The sequence below is a fragment of the Stegodyphus dumicola genome, chromosome 9, assembly GCF_044657685.1.
Source record: "Stegodyphus dumicola isolate Sdum_Otavi_A_Nest chromosome 9, ASM4465768v1".
Lineage (NCBI taxonomy): Eukaryota > Metazoa > Arthropoda > Arachnida > Araneae > Eresidae > Stegodyphus > Stegodyphus dumicola.
In genome coordinates, this window is record NC_140776.1 from 1,998,201 (window position 1) to 2,018,696 (window position 20,496).

At 31.5% G+C, this 20,496-nt stretch overlaps 2 long non-coding RNA genes across 2 annotated transcripts in view; one reads left to right on the forward strand and one right to left on the reverse strand.

Moving 5' to 3' along the window:
- The window catches only part of LOC118189189 (uncharacterized), a 39,081-nt gene that overhangs the window by 15,755 nt on the left and 2,830 nt on the right, over positions 1-20,496 (reverse strand). The window lies entirely within an intron of this gene.
- The window catches only part of LOC118189177 (uncharacterized), a 177,987-nt gene continuing 165,307 nt past the window's right edge, over positions 7,817-20,496 (forward strand). The window contains exon 1 of the long non-coding RNA XR_004758220.2: positions 7,817-7,907. This is a non-coding gene — a long non-coding RNA (uncharacterized LOC118189177). The remainder of the gene's footprint in view (positions 7,908-20,496) is intronic.

The window sequence follows — 20,496 nt, forward strand, 5'->3', positions numbered from 1 at the left end:
AATAATCATTTTTATAAAAGTCAAATTATGATATAAACATACAACCCTCTAGAGACTGAATTAATGGAAGTTCGGTGGTTGTGTAGAAATGATCTGTAGCTACTTAATGGCTGGATAAGTCAGCAGATTCTGTGGACAAGTGAGAATAATTATATAAACGACACCCAACATTCTGGATTCAATTAACAACGATGATATGGTGTTTATTAAATGTGTGTGTGTATGTGTGTGTGTGTGATTATGGCAAAGCCTCAAGGGCTATCTGCCTAAAGGGAGGGATGCCTTTCGTGGAGGACTTTCTAAGAGAAACTGGCTCGTATACACGTTACACATGGGGAAAACCACGAAAACGCTCATGCAGCCAGCCCGTTCGCGGGATTCGAACCTCGGACCGAACTACCAGTGTTCAGCGACTTTACCGCTCGGCCGCTGGTGGGCCGTTTATTAAATGAATTCAAAAAGTTTTAAAACATAAAAAATCAACTCATTTTTTTTTATCTTAAAATGTATTTTTGTGCGTAGCGTATTTTCATTATATTCTTAAAATTCTAATTTAGAATGTAATTGTCAAGAACTGAATCCTAATCCTTAGTAATATAATAAGTAATTATTACGGTTATTAATAAATCCTTCTTATAAATTGCAAATATTGCACACGATATTATTTATTTACACTTCAATTCTAACCGTCAGCTCTAGTAGAAGTTACAAATCAATTACATTTAATTAAGGATTGGATTGGATTATTTAATTATCGCAAAGCACACGAGGGTTATCTGCCTAAAGGGAGGGATTTCTTCGTGGAGGACTTTCTAAGGGAAACTGGCTCGTATACACGTTACACATGGGGAAAACCACGAAAACGCCCATGCAGCCAGCCCGTTCGCGGGATTCGAACCTCTGACCGAGCTACCAGTGTTCAGCGTCTTTACCTCTCGGCCGCTGGCGGTCTATTTAATTAAGGAATGACCATCTAAGTTTAGAAACAGCGTACCGTAACAGCAATTCAATTATTGGCGCCGTAACTTTCATGTTACTCCCGATTGGCAAGCTACATGATTTTTAATGAGTATTCGGGTTTTGCTAGTAACTTCACTTGAAAATCGCGCTTAAACTAGGTTAGTTGGTTATTTGAACATAGAAAGAACATGGGGGCTATTTGATTAAGGTGCTTTCATAGATAATGTTTGTAAAGAGAACCTAGAAAACTACGAAAACCAACCATGCAGCCTGGGTTAGACTTCGCAACAAACAATTAGTATTTAACAATCTTCAAATGCTAGGCAACTGGTGAGGCTCCAATTAAATCTCCAATTTAATACTTTATTTCTAAATATTTAAAATATTGTTGTATTGTTAGACACAAAAAGCAGAATTTAAGTTGTGTTAACTCGTTAGTAAACTACCAAGCCGTAGTGCAAATGAATATTCAATTGCTTTTGCAATAATTGTATTCACTTAAAATTCTTGGAATATGAGCTAAAGAAGGAACGTTCTCGGAAGATTAAAGAAGTGTTTAAATCCAGTGATATTAGGTTTTTCTTACAAGCTCAGGATCAAAACGATTCTGCAATTGCCCTAGTAGTTGACTTGTAAATGACTGAGAATTAAGCAGATGACTTTTAATCTTACGTTTTCAGTCAGAAAACCTATTCCGAATGTTTTGTATTGCATGACAATGCATCTTTTCATTATTCAATAACCAGTCGGAGAACCGCTTGTGTTCCGAAAATAAGTATGTGTACTCAATCGTCCTGCATGTTCTTCAAATTTGACTTCTTGCGATTTTTTTCTTTCCCAAAAACTAAAGTTGCCTCTCAAAGGAAAGTTTTTTGACATTGAAGAGACAAAAGGAGTATGACATCTACTTTTAGAGGCATGTCAAAAAAAGATCTCTACAAGCCTTCTCTTCCATTACATGTTGTGCAGTCAGACAAAAAGTTGCATCAGCGTAAATTTTGTAATCTATTTTTATTCCACTCTGATTACTTTATTAACATACAGTGAATATATACTAAATCTTTTACTTTAGCTTAAGTAATTCGGAAGTTTTGACGGAATTGTTGTCGGAACTAGGACTTAGAAGATAAGTCAAATTAAATATTTCGATAATCCAAAAAATTCAAGGTCGAAGTTTCAATATTTTATTTTCGGAGGGAGGGGAAATTTTTTCAGTTTTGGTCCATTATCCTAAGTATATTTGCTTTGATTCTTTATTTTTCCATAAAAGCGAAAAATTTACGCTTGGTATACATATAACGCATAGCTTCAAATTAAAATTTAATAATATACACAGTGGTTATAGTTAAAGTTCCACACTGAAACGGTCATAAAAGGAAAACCACTGGATCAAATGTTATCAAACTTGGTAATCGTGTAAAGGAGGTCATGGGAATTTATTTTCCGCGAAAAAAAGGAAGTTGGAAACCTCACCACCAGGGGGAAAATGGCGCTGTATGCAATATTGTTAAACGAAATATGGATCGGAATCTAACTTAACCTTTTGTTACACGGGTTTAACATGTTGCATACCCTTAAGAAACTTTGAAGTAGGCAAATTACCATTTAAAAGTCGATAAAAGTCGAGTGCGCCATCCGTGTAAGTGAGAAATTCGTCCGTGAAAACCACGAATTAGCGATTAGAAAATGTGAGATCGCAAATCACTCGCACAAGTGCGTACGATTTGGAAATCGTTTTCTTACAGATCGCCAATTTGTAATTTTTGAAGCCTGAATTCGGCACTAAAACATGAAGATACTGATTCAAAACGCTTTTAATCGATTTGGGCCAAAGAAATCCCTCATGTTATCTATCTAGTTCCATTGGCATTCTCCTACTGCATTCGATTGCATAGCAGTCATTCCACACCGTTTAGTGTCGAATGACAGCTAGTTTTATAACTGAACCGTTTTTCTCTAAAGAGCAGGCGACAGCTGGACGACTGTGATTGCAGCTCACTTAGAGTCAATGTTAAAATGTTTCGTGATACATGAACTGCAGTAACGTGGCATTTTAGATACTACGATTTTTATGCAGGGCTGGGCCCCACCTCACGTGTGTCGCACAGTTACTTAGGAAACATTTCACGAATGAACGTCTTATAGGCCGACAACTCCCCTCTTCCCACCAGAACTCAATCTCTGTGACTTTTGGCTATGGGGTTATCTCAAAAGCACTGTTTATGGTGATATTCTAAACAATTTGGCAGAAATGAGAAATGTCCGTAACATTCCTCCTGATATGCTAAGAACTGCTGTTAAGAATGCAGTAACAGGATTTAACTTGCTCTCGGAAAATGCTGGACGCTACATTGAACATGCTTTGTAACACGTTTCGGAAACTATTAAACACATTTTAAACAGATGTTTTCATGTCTTATTTCATTTAACAATATTGTATACAGCGCCATTTTCCCACTGGTGGTGAGTTTTTGGACTCTTTTTTTTTTCCGAGGAAAATAAATTCTCATAACCTCCTTTACACGATTCCCAAGTTTGATAACATTTGGTCCAGTAGTTTTCCTTTTATGACCATTTCAAATTGGAACTTTAATTATAACCACCATGTAAATTAAACTTTAAAAGTCTGACAGTTTGGTTCAAGTCCCAGCTTTAAAAATATATATATTTAAATATAATATTTTATATTAATCCTCTTAGAAAGAATGTTTTAAGAAGCTAATTTTTCTCTCGCGTTATAGATTGTATAAAAAACATGATCTTTAATATGATTTAGATTGTTTCAGCCGATATAAGAATCGGGTCACTCGGTGGTACAGAATAAACCCTGCTGGACTGTTTTATTTCTTTGTGATTTAGCAAAAATCTTTTAATTAAAATATTTATCCTTTGGACTTCGCTTTAAACTTTATGTATAGTTAAAATGTCTAGAAAATGAAAAGCTGTCATCAGCTGAAACGCAGTTGATGTAATTGATATTTTAAAAAAATTGACAAGAATGCAAAATTTATGGAAGTCTAGGAATCGAAAAATCTTAATTTTTTGTGTGAGCACTGAAAATAACTGTAGAAGGAAAGAAGAAAATTAGGGAGAAAAGTAAGCAAAAATTTGCAGGGAAATTTGGCTGTCAGACATACCAAGATGTTTCAAAAAGTTGGACGCTTTTGAATATACTTTCAGGATACTTCAAAGAATTTACGCGTTCAAAGAGAAAACGCTTGGACGTGTACACCAGCAAATACCATCAATTGAGCTTGTGTAGAAGAAACAGAAAAGACAAAAACGATATCATTGCAGATTAAAGTGAAGAGCGTCTGGTTTTAGACTATATGGTTGTATAAATTTAAATTACATTATAGAACATATCGTATCATAAATGGAGAATCCCATGATTTTCTCAGTCGAATTATTTGAAGATTCAGGAGTTTACCCAGTATTGTATGTGGATGTCACCTAAAGGCGTTTTTTTCCTCTCCTGGTGAAACAGAGACGAAGCGGTAAAGTCGCTGAATACTGGTAGTTCGGTCCGAGGTTCGAATCCCGTGAACGGGCTGCCTGCATGGGCGTTTTCGGGGTTTTCCCCATATGTAACGTGTATGCGAGCCAGCTTTCCTTAGAAAGTCCTCCACGAAGGCATCCTTTCCCTTAGGCATAATTAAATAAACCAAAACCTCTTGATGAAACCAGACTTTCTTTTCATCTCATACCTTCAAAATGTTTAGCCTCTAAAGACTGATAAAGGCTCTGACCAAATACTTCGTGATGAACTTTCTAAGAGAAACCAGCTAGCATACACGGTACACATGAGAAAATCCACGAAAACGCCCATGTAACCAGCCCGTTTACCGGGATTCGAACCCCGGAGTGAACTACCAGTGTTCAACGATTCTCTACCGCTCGGCCGTTTGTGGGCCTTTATGAAATGGAAGGCGATAACTTTATTTAAAATGATTGTCAGAAATACCAAGATTATTTCGAAAAGTTGGATACTTTTTAATATACTTGCAGAATGCCTAAAGAAAAAGAACAAGAATAAAGTAGAATGCCTGAAGAAAAAGAAAAGAAAAAATAAATTTTTGCGTAAAATTTAATATTTCTACTTTTTTTTTAAATTTAAAACTTTTTAATCTTACGATATTTGATTCTTGCGATTTCAAAAATAAAATATTTGACTAAAATATGAATAACATTTTAAGAAACTAAATGTAGGATAAAACTGTGTAAAGCAATGGGCACAATGATTAAACTGTTTAAAGCAGTGTATGCAAGTCACCCTATGTTAAAATGTCCGTTATACATCTCTCTTATTTACATATTTCTTTTCTGAACGGAGCATTGAAAGGCGTGTTAACTGTGATTTACTGTAATTTCTCTTTTAATATAATGCATCATAGTCTGGGTTACAAAATATTCTTCGGAAAGAAACGCAATTCAAATAAATAAAATCAAATTCTGGAAAATTTATATTAATAAATATATTTAAAATGCTCAGTTTGAAGGAATAAATAGAAAATTTAAAACACTTATCTGAAGAGACAATGCAACACAAACAATTAAAATAAAAGTATAAAAATTTAAAAAAATTCTTTAAATAATAACTATGACAAATAAATATATATAAAGAAAACTATTTGAAAAAAAAATAAACGCTGCACCGTTATTGACGCAGTTGGAATAGGTAAATAGTAATTTTTAAAACAGTTATTCGAAGAAAAAAATGCAACTTAAACAATTAAAATGAAATTCGAAAAAGAAAAAATTACTTAAAATAATAACAGTTATAATAAAAAATATATAAAGAATATTATTTGGAAAAAAGTATGATGGTGACTTTTTTTCCTCTCACGGGAAAGGAAACAAGGTTGCCATATATTAAAACGTTCGCCAAGTGAACTATTCTTGGCGCAAACTGAACAAAAAGTGCCAACATAAATTTGTGAATTTCTCCGTAAATTTCGCTCCAAATTTTACAAAATTTCATATTTAGGCGTAATTTGAGTCGTAGAATCGAAATATGTAAAAAAATTGGTATGTTATTTCAGAAAAAGTCCGATTTTGTGTCAAAATACCTATGTTAGAATAGTGCTATATATAAATCTAATATATATCCTAAGTCGCGCTTTCGAGACATGAAGAACGCAATTTGAATTTTGTCAATCGGCCCAGTAGAACGGGAGATATAGCACTGTCCCATTTTTTTTTTTTTTTTTTTTTTTTTTTTTTTTTTTTTTTTTTTGAGCAGTGTACCGTTGTTTTGTCACAATGCGAGAAATATATATAATCATGCAGATTATTCATTATTTAGTTTCTTTGAATAAAATGCAGAGAAATAATATTTATTTGGTGGCAACAATTTCAAAAATGATACATCGTATTTAAGTGATTCAACGTAAAATGGCATTTCGAGACTAATAGACCTCCTGGATTAAAAATAACTGAAAAAGGCCTTTAACCGCTAATCAAGCAGTTTAATCCCGATTATGCATATTTAAGTAAATTACATTTGCTACGTAAAATTAAAATCAGCGTTCAAAATAAGAAGAACACTATTGAAAAGAAAAATTAAATGATTTTTGTTTATATTACTCTTGTATGCCAAAAGAAGTCAGTGTGAAGAGGAAGATTAATGCCTGTGCACTCGAGTTACTTTTATGATCCAACAAGTTATTTTTAATGTTTATATACTGTTTATATGTATTTCGGATTATAGAATGCGGTTTGTGTATAAGTGAATTTCGTATGTGTTTGGATAAAAACACTCCCAAATATTATCGCTTATGTTATTTCAAGAATTTTGCTTCCTCTTTTGTGTTTTCCGCAGGAAATTAGTGATAATGATGGTTTCTGATGGCAATTTTTCCATCGCTTCGCAGTAAGCAAAGTTAATATTTCAGTTTTAGACAAGATATTAATCCACAACTGAATTAACCGACCATCGATTAATCGAGAATTGACTGTACTTTGAAGAAAATCCCCATCAAAATAGCCTCTACCTTCATCTTTTCTAAAGTTTTTCCACCCCATAGCCCGATGGGTTAAGATTTATATTGTTTCAAAGGAATCACCGTGGCACATTGCTTACAGCAAACCGAACTCCAATAAACTTTACGCAAACTTCTCACTAAAACCATTAATGCACCCTTAGTTAATTGCAAGCATTTAAAGACGTTTGTAACACCACATATTATGTGCTTAAGATCAAAAATTTATTTTATAAAATATTGTCTTTTAAATTAAAAAAATCCATATTTATTAAAACTCATTTACAGTAGATTTATTGATGAATTAAAATCAGTCGAAGCTCTTTAAAACAGTTTCGTCTGAACCGCGCTAGTTGAAAATAAATCTGTGAAACGTCAGTCGCAATTTAATTCTTATTCATTTGAAATCAAAAGAATGGGAGGAAAAAGAATATGTAAAATGTAAAAATGTAGAAGTGAGTGAATTTCTTCCCGAAATTGAATTGTGTTCTTTCCGAAAAGACTTACGCGACAACTCCAGATTGTTCAAATTTATGAAAAGGCAACACGAGTTATCCTTCTAAAAACACCGAGAAACACACTGAATCATTAGAAAATGCGGACGTATTGTAAAAGAGTATGGCTATTAGGTTGCGTTAAAATCTTAAACATGTGTTCTGAAGGTCAGAAAAATTCTCCGTTATTAAAAAATTAGGTCTAATGTAAAAACCACCTCGAGAACAGAAGAAACGAGTCAAAAGCTTTAGAACATTGTATCAACTTGACATTGAGAAATCGTCTGCTTCCGCAGCCTCTGCGCGCCGGCCGTGCGGCGGCGCTGCAAGGTCGAAGCAACTTGCGAATCTCGTACTTTGGGTTTTTCCCAAAATGTTTTTCGATTTTAAGCTCGTGTGGGTCAGCATTTAGTTCCGTCAAAAATCTAGAGTTAAGAATCAGTCCGAAGAACATCGATGAAAACGAAAACCGGTTTAGTTGTTTTCTCTCTTCTCCCCACCTCCTTCATTTTATTTCCCGTTTCTTTTTTGTCTTCCTTGCTCGTCTAATTTTTCATTTATTCTTTTTCTTTTTTTGCTTTATTACTCTTCAGCAGTGGCAATAAGGTTGATTTATCGCATAATTGGTTAGATAACAGTGTACTTTTGTCTTCATGTGAACAGAAGCGTTAGTATATCTTTTGTCTCACCTATTTTATACTGTATTACAGCGCTTACGATTATGCAATAGAAACTCTATTGATGTATAATGCTATGCTGCTTATAACGTAATACTTTGTGACTATAATACTACTTTAACGGTAATTAGAAGAAGCATTATAGAATTTTAAAATATGGTTTCGTGTTTGCTTGAGTAACCTGAGTTACTGCAAAAGTTATTAATCACAATCTATAACAGGAGATTCCTATCGCAAAAATCAATAATTATAGGTCTTTAGAGTGCAAAAAAATATTAATTGTTATCTGCTACCAGTTTGAGCAATTATTTTTCAATCCATTTTCATTACTGGAATAACCAGTGGATGCGCATTTATTAATTAATTATTCAGCTAGTAGTCTTCCTGTTTCTATAATAGTAACAGATATTAATAAAATCATCTATTAAGAATAAACTGCATTCAGTTTCCAGCCTGTCTAACAATATTACATTTATACATATTACAGAATTTATTAAAAAGTTCGTTAGTAAATATAAATAGGTAACCGTATTAATAACCTTAGATACTGGTAAGCAAAAGGTATGTATTTTCACTAAGTTAAAAAAATAATCATTTAAAGAAGAATACGAGGTTTATTTATAATACATATAGTAATATAGTAATTAAATAATTGTGTAGAATAATATTTTCAAAAGGAATACATACATCAGTAAAGGCATAAAGTAAGAAATTTAGAACTAATTTTAACATTTAATGGATTATTTGAAATTCATTAATTATGAATTTCTGTTTTAGTCTTTGTGAAAAATTAGTTCACAATTTCTTACTTTATGTTTTTACTGATAATTTTTCAGCAGCTTAATGCGCGAAAATATTAAGCAGGTTTATATTTTTTTTAAAAAATTGTTTTGCGTATATATATATATATATTTATATTGATAACAACTGAGGAGAGGGGAGGAAACAAAAGAGGGGTAAAAAATTAAACATATTAATAGTAATCATAAAACTTGAGAACTGTAAAAATCTTCATAAATAACATGTTAAGTCATAAATATTAGATATACGTCATAAATATTAAATTTAAAATAAATTTAGTTAATACTAAAGAGAATTGAAAAAAAAAATTACAGGATCTGTACAATTGAAACTGAACACATTGAAAGTGATAAACTTGAAATACAATAACTAATTGCTCACGAACAAATTATAAATTACTGAGTATTTAATAGCTTATCACTCTAAGCAGATTAATAATCAACTAACGCACCATCCTTTGCAATTACCATTCTCTCCCCTCTCTTCACCACACATACGTAAGCCTATACCCTCATCTGTCCTAAGGCTCTTATCGCAGTTTCAATGCTTTTTAATTGCAAAAAATAAAAAGAGGAGTCAAACACGTGAAAATAAAATATGTGACCATAAATTAAAGATTAAGAAAAATATATAATAAATAAGCAAAAAATTATTATGAAAGGTATAAAATATGGTATGAAACAAATAAATAAATAAAAGCTAATGCATAAAAATGTCTAACTAGCTGTGTAACATAATACAAATACACAAGAAATGTCCTTATAGATTATAACATCGTCCTTCCTTAAAAGTCTGAACGTCTTAGAGAGAGCCGTCCTCAAGACCACACACAAGTGATATTCATTTACATAATATGAAGTAAATGCAGAACATAATAAGAAGTACAGAAGTAAGTCAACATAATAAGGTAGGAAGTCTACCCGTAGTGAGCTACCGTAAGTAATAGGCTATCACAGTAAGCTACCGTAAGGAGGAGTAGTCTACTGTACTTTAGGATTAGTAGTTCTTTATCTATGCACCATCACCACATACAGTCTGTTAATCATACGGAAGAGCTCCTGTTAATTTAACTGCAACATATGCGTTATCTCTAAACTACGAATTCGACTGGGAATTATTAAATTACTGGAATTCGACTACACTTGATATCTTTCTGTGATTTTTCACGAACTAGTATTTTAATTTATTTTTCATCCTCTCAGCTACTCTGCTGTCCTGTTGTTATTGATGCTGACAGGGAGAGAAATCTTCTGCCAAAAATCCTTTCAGAGGGGTCTAAAATCCGATATTTCTGTAAACTGGTCTTTTACATGACAGCAAGGAAAAAAAAAACATTTTTAGTCCCAGTTTTGTTGACGTTTGCAATTGAATGGGCCCAGGATCGTTTAATTAAACCTTTGGATTATCCCGCCTGACTGTATGCAAAGTAAACATGTCGAACTCACAGGTCGAGGGCTATAAGTTGTTTTTTGACTCATACTCCTATGCCGAGAAAATAGCAAAAATATATAATTATGATATATGCATAAATTTGGAATTCCACCGAATATTAAGAAGTACATACTTGTATATACTATCTTGGTTACAAAAAAGGACGATCTGTTTACAAAATACTTTCTGAATTAAGTTAGGAATGCGACAGCACATTTGCAAATAATATTAACAGAAATTCAGTGTGACTAACTCTAAAACAAAAATTCAATGAAATTACGAATTTTTTTTATTTAAATTAGTGAATTAAAAGTCTGATGCCTTTTCTTTAACAACATAATACAAATGAAAATATTTACTAGAAAATAGCGATAGTACGAAACATTTTGTGACCTATTTAAACTAAAACCGATTTTTTGTCTAACTCGAATAATGCCCACCAATGTAATCCAGCTAGAGGCGTCGACGGTTTGAGAGCATTCAAATCAAGTACTCCATTTAAAAATGATCCTAAAAACTTTTCTCAGTTCAACAGAATTTATGTTACGAGTTATGTGAATAATATTCTGAATTAAGTTTTAATCTTGTATAAATAAAAGTGTTAATTTAAAAACAAAATCTCAAATTAGTCTCATTTTTATCCTGGATGATCTTTAGATATTCCTTTTTGGCACAGCCTAAGAAAGTATGAGTCAAATTGCGATGATATTAAATAAAAGGAAAACTGTGATTCACTTCTAATAGTTACTGCAGATGTTCTTGAAGAACGCATGAATAGTTTCTAACGATTACTGTATGTGTCAATTGAAGCCAAAGAGAGCATCCATTTAACTGAAGTGGCTATACTTAATGTGGCAATAAATAAATGCATTCATTTGCAAGGCATGGCTATCATGGGATACGATTGAGCCATAGTAAGGAAAACGGACTACACTCCTCTTTTTAATGAAAATGAAGATATTCTCACGCAGATGCTTAATGGTTACAGCGTTTTTTAGGAAATGTTTGTGATTGTGCTTATCGTTTGTTAAGATTTATGAGAAAAATCGATATAAGCAGTACAACCGGCACAAATTGTATGAGCATAAACGATATAAAGTGTATGACAATACAGTATTTTATTCAATCCAAGAACAGAAAGCATTATTAAGAAAATGTGAAATCATTACTCACTGTAACTTTTTGTAGCACAACTTCAACAACTCACTGAAGCATCAGTATATATGTGCGAGACGATTCTTCTTGAATGTTGGCCCACATTTCCTAACGAACTACCGTACTTCCCCTAACACATTTCCTACAATTTCGTGCCTAAGAACTGCTCATTGTGCGTAACGTTGAGCCGCCGCCAACGCCATCAGATACAGATGAGGTCTAGATAAGACGGAAATTCTGACAGTGAAGTTGTGTACTCTCTTGGTTTCAATAAATTTATGCAATACATTTTTTCCTGTTAAATTGTAATCCAGTTAGCCAATAAAAACTAGTCCGTCGACTAAAGAATTACTATTTTGTTTCAAATTGAGTCCTCAAATCAAGTTGCGTCTTAGACAAGGGAAAATACAATGTCTCCCTTTGCTCTGTATTTTTTTTTTTTTTTTTTTTTTTTTTTTTTTTTGGGCGAGCATGAAGCAGTTGCTGGACTGACTTTGGAATACTTATTAAGACAAAGAAAAGAATTAAAAAACGTATTTAAAAGATTGGTATCTATTTAACTAATACTGTCAGCGACAAAATGTATTCACAGAAACAGATAAAACTTTCACCTTTAGGTTTGAAACGTATAACAATTTTGCATTGCATTTAGTTCAATGAATCATTTGAGAACTTAAGTAAGTTTTGATTATTTGAGAACTTAAGTAACTTAAGAAGTATTTCATATCTAAAATTACGTTATATTCGTAATACCTAGAATTCCAGCGGTGGGTCATAATGACCTATTGATTACAATGATTTATTTTCGAATTGCTTACGCAAAGGAAATGTCATTTTCATCAAGATAAATTATTTTCTGTGATATTACGCTTTAAAAAAACAGCATATTTCAGCAATAAATGTTCATATTTTGTACTATTTGCTCTCATTTCAAATAAAATGAAATGAAAGCATCTTATAAAAGCATGCATATAAGAACTGTAATTTTAATTAACTACGCGTAAATCAGAAGTAATATAATAACATAAAATTATGTTATAAATTCATAATCCTAATTCAGTATTATTATTTACAGTAGTATATTTGCCGTTCTGGCACTCAGTGAAAAATATTATACTTTTGACATAGGTACGATCCATACAAATGCATTGCATTACATATCACATACAGCTGTGTTTTTATTATCATTGCACTTTAAAACTTCGCAATGTTAAAGACATGTCTTTCGGCTCTCTTGCTATATACTTCTTTTTTAGCACTTCAGCTACTTAAGCATATACTTTATTCTACTGATTTTTTCAATTCACGAAAACGATTTAAGCATTTATAATTGCAAGATCGCAATTAATGAAAATATATGCATCAGTTAGTTTAATTACACAAAATATTTGTTAGTCTTTTTATCCTCAGTATCAAAGGCAAACTTTGTGGAATTGTAAACACTTAAGATTTCTGGAGTTTTTGTTTTTCCTTATATTTCTAAGTCATCAGATTAATGTTTCTGTACTTCGTAAAAGTCGTTGAATAAAGTTCTTTTTCTTTCTTTTATAAATTAATCGGTAAATTCCCTTCTTGTTGTATTAGGAAAGGCGATATTAGCGCAATTTTAAATTCAAACAGATAAAACTTGAAATCTCAGTCCATAGTAGTTCAGTCCACTTTTTAACGTTTTCTACAAGATTTATAGAAGAGAAGAAACTGTAAGTTGACATATTTCAATCTATGTTGAAATAAAACCTCAATAAATGACTCACATACACTTTATTCACTTGATTTTCAATAATTTATTTGCTAATATTGAAATAAATTTATTACATACGGGAGTCTGTCTTGGGTGGACATTTAAAATTAGGACATATTTGTCATTTTTCAATCTTTCTGATCTTGCGCATTTTACGTCGAACGAATACATCAAAGGATTTCCAGAACTCAATTCCATCCCATAATTAAAAAAAAAATTAGCTAGCTAAATATTTTAGCAAAAATCAAAACAAGATACTCCCTTTTCTTCCTTGACTCTTCAAACATACAACACTGAAAGGAAAGCATTCAATTCAACCACAGAAGTGCTTCACGTTTTACCGTTAGACTTTCTTTTTGAACCTCTGTGATCTTTTTCTTTTATGTTCAAAATCTTATCATCTAGGAAATGTCTAAGAAGTTCTAAGAAGTTACAAGACTATCATCAGAAACACTTCTTTTCGAGTAAAATCCAGGTTCTCGAAATTATTTAATGATTTTTTCAACAGGTCATCTTCCAGAAGAATTGTAAGACACTAACTCCATTCTTCATACTGTTTTAATTCTTCTCATCTCCCTTGACATATACAAGGAGTGAGATGTTGCTGTATTTCACGCCGAGCTTTTTCTTTTTGAGGTGTTTCTGAATTTCTTGGTCTCCCTTCATCTCTTCTTCTGCATGCATTTGTATTATTTTCATTGCGAAATAATTGCTATTGAGAGACTACTTATGATTAAATATCTAAAGCTGTTTTGCTCTCAGATGGACTACTGTTAAACAGCGGCATTGTAAGCGCATTTTCATCGTAAATGTCATTATCATTATTATCAAACGTATCAATATTCTCCAAAACTATCTATTTACCAGATTAATTTTATCAAAGTTCGTTTAGCAATTTAGTTTAGCAAATAGTTTTAGTTCGTATAGCAAATCACCAGCAAGAGGGTTTTGTGATGCACCAGTTCTTTACACTTGAAAAAGAATGATATTCATCAATACGTATCTCGAAGCTTTCAGCTTACTGGATGCAAAGTGCTCTTTTTATGACTCCGTATCTAATCAATAACCAGTTTAAATTATTTTAAACAAAGAATTCAATAAACATGGGCATTCAAGATGACGAGCTATATAAATAATGGCAATTTTACGTCAGAAATTTCGTTTCGACTTTCCTAAGTTCGAATAAAGACAAGAAACATCCATGTAGCTGAAGAGGCCGTTAAAGAATTCACTAGAATTCGTATTATATTGTACAGCAGATATTTAAAATTAAAAGTATATGGACACGTTTTGTTAAAATTGCTAAATATGCTGCATATCACTGAGAAAAATTAATTAAAAAATTAACCTCCGATCTTAAATCTTCTCATGACAAATTTATTAATTAACAGTGTCATTTATGTGACTGCGTTAACCGTTTTCAAATTTGTCATCTGGAATATAATTGAATCAATAAAACTTGTATTGTTCGAAACATATTTCATTTTGCTGCTGTATTTCTTGCTTTTGTTCAGAGAAAGCTGCAAAAATTCGTGTTAAGAATATTAATAGACACCCATGCTTTTGAGTAAAAAATTATATTTTCGAAATCTGATAATCTTATATTATAAATGAGTAAAGTTCAACTGAAAATTGCTCATGCGTTTAGGAATTGAAGAAACTCAGCTACAGAATACTTATTGAGGCAAAATAAAGAAATATAAAGCATATTTAAAAGAATTGCATCTGTTTAAGTAATAATTGTCAGTACCCAAATATAATCACAGAATTAGATAAAACTTCTATTTTAGGATTGAAATGCATATCAATTTCATATAGCATTAAGCTCAATGATATCTTGATAAATAAATTTAAGTATTTTCATATCTAGAATTACCTGATAACCGTCATACCTAGAATTCCAGGGGTGGGTCATAATGACCTATTGATTATAATTATTTATTTTCACATTGTATACGATGCAAACGCAAAGTAAATGCCATTCTCATTAAGGTAAATTATTTTCTGTGGTATTATGCATTTAAAAAACCAGCATTAATGTACTTTGTGATTAGAAATCCAAATCCATGAGTTACCACATTAATATATGAGTAATGAAAAACATTGATTTTCCAGTTTTGAACAGCAAATTTAGTGTATATTGTGACATGTTAGCAAAATTTTGAATACACGCAAGGTCAGAAGTACTTTCATATTTTATTCTTAAGCTGATACATATTAAAATATTTGTGAAACAAAAGTCCATACGTATCTACGTACTATAAAATAACTTACGGGCACAGCTTTTCAAGCATGAGTATTTCTGAAAGTGATTAACATTTATATAGCATAATTAGAAAGTGTACCTAATTTAATAACTGTCATATTCTATAAGATCACTACATTCACAAAGGACCAAAATTGCCTGAAACCATAGTTGTTCATATTAAGGAGATTTAAATACAATATTATTATCTCTGAAAAACTATGTTTCCTTATAAACTAACTGGTTTAAACTTTAAATTTATAATAGGGCCTTTATTACTATTTAATGAATAAAAACATAAACATAGGTTTTTATCTATAATACGCCTTTTCATTATAATACCCTTTGCAGTTTTACATTTTTTGGCTAATAACTGGCATGACTAATTTTGTCAAAATATTATTGAAATGTATTCTAACAATAAAGAACTTTGTCAGTTCTTAATCAAGAACTTTGATTTTAGTCAAACCTTTTCTTCTGTTCCAATATTTTTTAAGCACTTCAAGACCATTAAGTTGTGCTTTGTTTTCGATACATAGATTTTGTTTCTCTTTGCCTTTCAGATTGATTTTTTTCTTTGACAGCAGTATTTAAATACACGTCCTAAAGGATATAATCTTTAAAGTAAACGAAAAATCAGCATTCATAAATAGCTGAATTTAATTGCTAGGCTAATTTATGGATTATGGGAGAACAACATACAGTTTATTGTCTGGCAAATGGCCTATTTTATATACATCATTGTTTATTCTAATGATTTTCTTCATTAACAGTCGGATCTAGTTTAGACAAAAAACATAACACACTTTTTTATATTGCATTTTAGCCATGCCAACAGAAGTTAAAGAGAAAAAAAAAGGTCGCTTAAGACGGGACACTAGCAAAAAACTAACATTTCCATTACCATAGAAGAAAAAAAAGAATTGGTGAATTTCACGGTTGCAGGTTTTTGTTATAATTGCATTTCCTGTGCCGCAGGGGGAAATATACAGCATGAAAAAAATCAATACAACCAATGAAAAAAACAAAAGACCCAGAAACATTCATATCCTTAACTGAATAAGAAAAAACTTACAAAAAATGAATGCACTCGATGAAATGTTATCTCTTTCTATGAGGGTTTAAGGTTTTACTGCCATTAAATATATTTTTTTTGTACTTTTGTGCTCATCGTAGCACTCCATTGTGGAACAGATTGAACAAAACTGCTTTTGGAAGTGGAATGATAAATGTTTTTAACGCACAGGCTGTGAATCTAGACAATTAATACTGTTTGATAAATCGCTTCGAGTAATGTTTTGAAAGCTATGGCAGACAGTTAGAGATGAAAAAGACAAGTTCTTAGCTTCTACGTTTTTTTCTGAAGAGTAGTGTGTCAAGTAATGTACTCCACAGAGAATGGAGCCAAAACGCATGTATGGTTTGAGAAATTTCCAAGTTTTCCAACACGTATAAAGCCTCATTTCCATTTCTTCATTTGTCTCTTTTTCGCATGCTTCATCAATTTTAATCAAATTGAAAGCATTTCTGTTCTCGAAAACACTAAAAAAAAGAGAAGTAATGAAGAATTGCACTAGAATTTTTTTGGCTCGAAATATTTTGAAATATATGTATTGACAGAAAGAGCAAAAGTCAAAAACACTTTTAAAAATCGTATCTGTAACTTTAAGCAGAATGCTGATGCCACTGAAATTAATGAAATGTAAGAGCAAGTTGAAGGAGCATAATGCAAGTTTTGCAGATGAAAAGTATTGATAATAGCGCAGACCTTTTGAAGTGCATTTTAGATAGCGCTTGTTATTTTGACTTTGATTGACACGGAATTTACATTTTATAATAAGCAAGATGAAAGTTAACACATTATTTGTTATATGTTCAGAAATGTAGTCAGACAATTTAGAATTCTATATTTACTATCACAAACTTTGAGAATGTTGCAGGCTAAGCTGACATGTAAAGCCTAGTTAGTCATTTTTGTGAGTTGTTATATTAGGAAGAAAATGCCTAAAGCGTTTCTCACCATGGAAATGAAAATATGTAACTTTTCGTCTGTCGTATTATAATGCACTAAGCGGGTGTGAAAATTACTGTTGGGATAATGTGCAAATCTCAATAAATTATCGTTTAATATCTCATGCGGCCAATAGGCCAATAAATCAGCAATTCAAAAGACACAGTAAAAATATATTAATCGACTGCAAATTTATTTTTCTAGACTTCAGAAACTTGCAAAACAGATTTCGTTTTTGCTCGTCTTTGTTTGTTTGCTTCAGAAATATATTAATTGAATGCATATTTTTTAATGTTTATTATTACACAAAATCATTTTGAAGATATTCGCTGCCAAGATATGCCTAGACGGAACACTTTGTGATGGAAAGGGCTCATACCTTCAGTAGTTTTGAAGAAAAATAATTGTAATCTTTTTCAGTAAGCTCATTAACAGCTAGGAATAAAACTCCATTTTTACAGTTTTATATTTTTGTATTATTAATGCTTTTGTAACTGTTAATTGTAACTGTAAAATATTGGCTGTATCTAGAGGACATAAATACAGCCAATATTTTACAGTTTTACTCTGCTGTTACAATTCATAAAACAATCCTCTGTTATATGAAAGTTTTATAATAGTGAATTTAAAATTGGTGTGAAAAAATACACCTGATCCTATACTTTCAAAATAATAATAATAAATATTTATTAAACACCTGAAATTATTTTATAAAATATTAACAAACGTGAAGTCATTAATCTAAATATTCAAACCGCTAGAAATAGTGCGTAGTGTTTGAAATTTTGAAAAATCATAAAACATTGCTTCTAATACCAAGTGTTGGATTCTTGTATCTGTATCTAGAGGACATAGTTAAGATATCAGACTTCTTTCTAAAAACCAGTATCCTATATTTAAAATAATCGTATACATTTAACAGTTAAAAAAATTAATAATACAAAAATAACAGTTAAAACACGTCTTAGCCGCAATCGCACTATCACATCCATTCATAAATTTCACTACTACATCAAGGCGACTTCGCTTAGTTTATAATTCAACCGACTTTGTATAATAATAGAATATTTTAGGAATAATTTTGAAAGTCGCCCCTGCGGTTCTAAACGACAGATTTGCGGAGGCTGTATATGCAAAATATCCCAAATACACATTTCTAAATTATCTGCTTGTCACATGTCCCAGTATTACGCGCCCAGAAATTCAGGAACATATGGAAATAAAAATAGGAAAAGCTAAAACAATAACTAAAAAATAAAATAAAATTTTAATATAAAATTTAAAATCCCTCTCTGAAAACACGTCCTTGATACACCTTTTGTATCATCTTCTGTTTTGAAGTTTATTGTTTATTGGTCTCCTTCAGAAATAGATGGCAACAAGCTTTAATTTAATCCCTTTTTTGAATAGCATTACATACCTTCGTGAATTCCAAACATATTGGAAGCCTTTTCAGTCCCTTATGATTATTTTCTGTGCTTATCATAGGTGTCATTATTATTGTTGATTCTGATAATTTACATAGATCGAGATAATTTCAGACCCAGTCCATAATGAGTCCTTTAACTCCCAAATAGAGTCCTTGTTATTGTGAGGTTATGTCTTCTACGATTGTATTGTGTCCAGTATTTCTCCTGGATTATGAATATTTTTTGTTTCATTCATTTGCGAATTAAGTCTCAAGATAAATGCAATATGTATTTTAGTGGGGCATTATTAAATACTTAGATAGTGCAAATTTTATGACTAGAGATTTGTAGGAAGTTGAGTAATTTACAATACAGCATATTAAGAGATTGGGGCCTTACACTCGTTTTGCTTCATGTAAGATATGAATTGGTTTCAAATTTAAATGCATATTTTTATAAAATGTTTGACTTGTGAAATTGCTTCTTATTATTCTTAATGAAAGGCCAACTATTGCACTTCAGGTGGGAAAACACCTGAAGCTTATAATCCAAATTCTATTGTCATTTCTACGATTTCTTCTCATATGCATTCTCATATTAAATAGCAGTTCAAAGAGCGTAGTGTTTATACTTCTCTGATATAAAGAATTACCAATGTGCAAGTGCTTCACCTGATTAATATAATAGTATGATTTTGGTGAACGTTTGCATCCAAAATTTGCGTCCAAAACTTTGCGTTTAAATAAAAGGCTGTATCACTTTTCAAATCGTTGCCAAATATCTTATATTTAAAGAAATTAAATAATGAACAATCTGCATAAATGTATATATGCTTCTCGCATTGTGATAAAACAACGGTACCTAGAGCCATCAAAATTTGAATAACGTAATCCTCCATAGAATATGGGCCTGTGAAAGCCCTAATTTGGATTCGAAATTTGTTTTATTGTCGTTTTTAGATTTTGTAACACTTCAACGAATTTTTAATTAAAAAACTAAACGATTTCAAAACGACCAGATTCTGTATCTGAAATTCTAAAGATATGCTCATTTTAAAATTAATTTACGATATTGCTGTTGAACTGAATTCTATAGTTTGAGTACGTAGAACATGATAATTAATAAATAAAGGTAACTCACAAGACGTTAAAAAACGCCCTTATAAACGTAATTTAAAATCTGAAAACTTTCAGATTTTTTATTTAATTATTTTTTTTGTTTAATTCAAACATGACCTCTTTCAGGCGCATTGCGGACGAAATTTTTTTGGCCATAGTTCGAGCTTCTATTTTTTCTAAATAAGCCCTTCCGCGTTCAAAGTATTTATCGTAGACAGAAACTTTTAAAACTTTTTTAATGGCCCTAATCTTGTCATCATCTTATTGTCTGACTTTTATCCGTTCGATGTTTTCTTCACTGCTATTACAAACATTTACTACATTCCTGCTCAGAGGATCAATATGTAACACTTTTATGTTAGACCTATGTTTACCTAAATTACAGCAATCTTTTAACAGACATGTTTATATATTAATATTCTAGTTGCTAATTTGCGCATATATATGCCTTTTGAAATCCAACATAATTAGTA